Below are 5,409 nucleotides of genomic sequence, written 5' to 3'. Positions count from 1 at the left end.
AGCTTTTGACCCCTGGTAACCTGCAGAATTTTTTTGACAATTTTTCTTCTTAAGAGTTCATCACATTCCCCATTTCTGTGGAATAATGTCCTTTTTGCAGAGTATTGCTTTGAATTCATTCTTATAAGCATAATGTAAGTGATGTTTGTTTCTCTATTAAAATGACTGTTAACTTGAGATACAAAGCCCAGAGTTACCCTAACACAGCTCTTGAGGCTCTTGTTTCATACACATTCACGTAGGATTTGATTTCTCAGTCTTAATTCTGTTGCAAAGATAACCTCCTGGATTTTTTTTAAGCAATTTGTGCAGTGATTCGGTCTAGTAATAGGTATTTCTTTATACTGCAGTTTTCCTTTAAGGTGGTGTGTACCAGTGTAAAACAGGCTAACACAGGAGCTGTGAAACCAGAGCAGAGCATTGAGCCAATCAGTCTTATTCTGCCTTTTGGTACTAGCTGTTATCTTCTATATCGGAGGAAAATTGAACACGCCCCTTCAATGGACACACACTTTTTCTGCACACTTGTAAAATTGCTAATGCATTGCTAAAGGCCTTTGTTATATACTGGTTTTAGGGGGCTCAAAGGACTTTTGACACTCTGGCCTGAGTTGTTTTAAGAAATCAGAGTAGAGTCCCATTTTATAACCACCAAAATCCACCTCTGTCACAAGAGGAAGTTTACAATTTCTGTGTGTCTTTAACAGAAGTTCCATTTACCTCATATTTTCTCCTTTTCCTTGTTTTCTTTGTATTCCTGGTTCGTGATGCTGTTTCCCAGGGCACCAGCTAACACTGCAGTCTGGGAGCCAGCTGCTAAAAAGTGTGTGGGTCAGACATAGGGTTGGGCCTTTCTGTTCTGCTCCAGCAGGAGGAGCACTAAACCCATCAAACCTGAGATCACATTCAGGATCTGCACCCATGTGCGGTGGTCTGTTGGGTGTGTCAGGTGTTCCCAGGGACTGGGTCCCCTGGGATCTCAAACCTCAGAAGTACAAGGCCTGATGCATAGCATCTAAGAAGAGCCCTTTCCATTCTTAAATTGAAAATCAAGTAAGTTAGTTGATGCTGGTCTGTCTATAGTGATGGCAGATGGGTAAATCTATCAGTATTATTGAGATCATTTTGTGGTGGCAAAGGTTCAAAGGCCAGATTGCCAAATTTCCTACTTACGCTGGCATGTGGTACCCTTCTATGTTAATTATTTGAATCTCTCTAGAAACATAAACATACACTTAAGTGAACCATGTACACTTGAATTCTGCACGATGGGAAAGATGTGTCCTGGTTTTCTGAGAAAAGAGTGTTGGAGTGTGAAGGCCTCCAGGTGATAATGGGATTTTTTAATAAATAATATACTTTTCAAAAAAAAAGGAAAAAAAAAAACAGAAAAAAAACCAAACAAACCATAGTTAGGAGCAACTGCTCCAAGTGCAACCTGCTGTAACCAAGAATGTTGTTTCTATTTTTATAGAAGTTTTATACCGCTCCAGGGTGGAGAATATTTATTACCTAAATTATTTCACTGGAAAAAAAGGCCAGGGTTTTGTAGAATCCTGAATGTGATTGTTTTACACACATAATGATGTGCATGATTGAAACTACTGATTTTCAGTGGCCTGTTTGCAGCCCAACAACTGCTAAATGGGGAAGACATATGCTGTGAACCAGTGGAGGAGAGCATTGTGCTCTGGGGTCTCTACAGTCACTTTTACCTTCTTTGCACCCTACCCCACTGTACTATCTGAGACCTTTGTCCTGTTTTTCTTTTAACCTGATGCTCTGGCCTCTTTACTAGTCATTTCAGTTGCCCAAAATTAGCTATTTTAGCTTCTGCATCCTATAGTTTGTCCTCAATACTGTAACTTATGGATCAAGCTTGGCATTGTTGCAAATAGGTGCAACTCCTGTTGACTTTAGGAGATTCACCAGTTTACTCTGTGGCTTAGTTTGATCAGTGACTCCTCCCAGACATAATCACCTTAAGACACCTAACTTGGGTTAGCTCTTGTGCCTTACTGGCATAACTATAAGTATTGCCAAAAAGAAAAAGGAAAAAAAAAACTATGCAGGTTAAATTTTAAAAGATGTGATCCTCAGATGGTTTGAATCAATGCAGTTCTGCTGTCTTCAGTGGACCTGCATCAATTTTCACCAGCTGAAGATGTTGCCCTTTTTGTGTATTTGTTTCACATTTTCCTTTCTTGGTGTATCAATGTATGTGTTGCCAAAGTTAATAAATGTATCAAGTTTGTGACTTGGGCAGATTTTTTTCTGATAACAGAACTGATCAGATAAAGTCAACATTTCTTCTGTCTGTCTGGTGTCTGCTGCTGACTCTGGAGATCTAGGCTCTTCATGCCTTCCAGTCTTAAGCCAGTTTTCTTCCTCACTCATTGTCAGGAAAGTCTGGGATTTTGGGGGACTTGGGGTTTTTAAATTTTATTTTACTTTTAATTCCTATCGTACTCTCATTCAAGTGCAACTCAAATCAGTGTCAGATGCTTTATTTCCTGGATAGTAGGATAAGAGTTGGGTGAGTTCAAATAAACTGCAGAAGGGTTGGCTTAAGTAGCCACATGGACAAAGTATTCTGTATGGTCATAAACCAAAGAATCTGCATTTTCTACAACAAAAGCTAGTAGGACTTCTGGTGAAATGGGATTCCATATTACGTGTGCTACCAGAAAGTACTTGGATCTTTTAGAAACAAGATGGAAATGGTCTACTTCATAGATGTATTTTTTTTCTTAGAAGACATTTGATTTTACTAGGTATGCTGTAATAAGATGAAAGTATTATGAACAATTGAAGTCCTAGTCCAATGCTACTTAGTATCAATACTATAGTAAACAAAATCGTATATTCTTCAGTCCCCTAGATAATCAACAGTCCAAAATAGGGTATCTCTTTGTAGTTTAGTATTTTCTTTCAGTAATACAAAGCTTCCATTATTAGAAAATGCCTTTGATATATAGTGATTAAATTTTAATCCTAAGCAGAATGAAGCCTGGAATTTTTCAGAAGTATCTGAGACGATGATGGTGAATATCTCTCTATATTTTAATGGTGAAGCAGTTTACTAGCTGTGGGTGCTACTATCTGGAAAATAGGTGCCTGATAATTTCTCACTGGCAAATACATCTATAAGGAAAAGGCTTTTCGCCTGAATACGGAAGGTCACAGACCATAATAGATTCTGCTTGCATGATAGAATTAACTGAATTGTTTCCTCTTGTTAATGGTTGCGAGTTAGGGAAGAACAGCTAAGCAGAATGAAATTGTTCATATTTCATTTGGAAATATCTAAAAGCAACTTGGATAAAGCAAATTGCAACTGAAGGGTGCAACTATGAACACATAAAATGCTTTGAGAGCTTCTTGCTGCAAACATTTGTACATAAGGATATTATAAATCCCTGAACATACTTACCACTAAATATAAAACACAGAAGGCAGAATTATCACAGTTTGAGAATAAAACAAGGACAAACTGGAATTTTGTCATTCCCCAAGTCATTAAGTTCTTAGCCAGCATCTCATGGCTCTGCTCTTATAGGCCAGTCCTTCCTCAGAGCTTTAATGAAACTTAGCCTTTCCCCTCAAAATTGCTGAGTGAAATATTTGAAAAATCTCTATCAAAAAAACCCCAAACAAATCACATGAAGAATTTCTATGGTACATGCTTAGATGTCACTTGATTTCATGCCTCTTGTTTATTCTCATGCCTTAGTTCATGATGAATTTGCCGTTCTAGTTTAGGACTGAAATCTTGTGGCTATCTGCAAACTATTTGGAGTATTTCTAGAACTATAGAAATAACTGCAAGAGTTGCATTGTACCCTGTTTGCTGGAGTTGGTTTAAACTTCGTACTAAGTCCTTTCCCTCAATTGGAAAGTATGAAGAGCAAATTAATCCCAGCAGTTCTAGTAAGTGGAGTGTAGCAGGTTTAGTGGAAAACATGCTTCTCTGCGTTGGAACTAGAATGCAACACTTGCTACTCTCAAACATGCTATAAATGTATAAGATAATAGCCAAGTCTCATCTTGCTCTAGTCTCTAACCAGCAGCTTTGAGATGTGCTGAAGAGTAAGGCCACAAACAGGAGATAAAGGGAGGGTGGGGTCAGGGAGGGAGGAAGAAAAAAAGAAAAAACTTGCTTCCACTTTTCCCTACTTCCCACATTGGTCCCAAAATGTTCCATGTCTCTTGCGGTTGACAAGCTATGGGGAGAAAACAAAGGTATTTATATTACTTACTAGAATAATTATTTATAAACTCGTCAAAAAAGCTTCAGGAAACACATTTTTTTTCTACTCATCAAACTGGCAACAGTGACTGTAGAGCTTCTCAGAGCCCAGAATCCCCTCCTCATGAAGTCAGGGAGCTGGGAGCTGTTTATATAAAAGGTTCAGAAAGGAAAATCCCTGTGCAGGTCTAATGGTATGAAAAGTGCTCAGCTAGGACAAGTCTTAACTTGCAGCCAAGTCTTAAGGAATTCTTCTCTAATGTATGCAGTTTTTGGTTCCACTTACTTGTCTTGTATCATCTTTTTTTCCCTTCTCCGCCCAGTTCCAAATCACCCACCCCCAGTTTCATGGGCTCCTAGGGAATGAGAAGGGACTGTAGCTGAAGGAAAGAACATGGATTTCCTGGGCTACCACTGCCTAAGAACTTCCCGGGTTAGGATGCAAGAAGAGTTTCAGCTGTCAAACCACCTGTGAATCCCTTGTGTCCTGTGTCTTGTCTCTCATGGTCTTGGTCTCTCTGGGCAAGTGTTAGCCCTAGAGCTATATTTTTTTGGAGTCAGTCTCCTGGGGAGGGACCTTGCTCTGTTCTTCTCCGAAACAGAGCTATTGGAGACACACTGGGCACAGGGTAAGGTGAATGCATGCTAATCAATGTGTCAGGAGGCTGTGGAGTGCTCCATGGACTGGGTGTTGAGAGGGAAATCCGGGCCTCTGCTTCCATTTGGTTTCTGGCAGTTTGATGTTTACTTGGTGTCCTTCATGTACTTTGACTTTTACTTGTCCATCGTTGGCATGTGCTGCCCTTCCCTGTCAACTCCCTTCCCCAGGAGATCTCATTGTACAGTGCCCATTCTTGTTCTCTCTCTCCGTGTTTGGATGTACTGCTCTGTGTAACTCAGTGGGTCTCCCTCTTTCTGGTTTGTTTTTTTTCTAGATTCCTGCCGTTTGTTCATCGTTGTGCCTAAAGCATGTCGATGTGGCGTTCAAGTACATCGTCCAAATCCTTGTCTCTTCAGCTTCTCTGATGCTTGAACTCTCACCTTTGACCTTGTGTTGACCTTTGATGCTGATGTGTATTTTTATTACGTTCGTTTCTTTCTTTTTTTTTTTTGTGCTGCCAAATTGGTTTTGCTAGAAAGACTGCTGAAGGGGAATATTT

This window comes from Phaethon aethereus (assembly GCF_964289735.1).
Source record: "Phaethon aethereus genome assembly, chromosome: 5".
Classification (NCBI taxonomy): domain Eukaryota; kingdom Metazoa; phylum Chordata; class Aves; order Phaethontiformes; family Phaethontidae; genus Phaethon; species Phaethon aethereus.
This window is presented reverse-complemented; position numbering follows the sequence as displayed.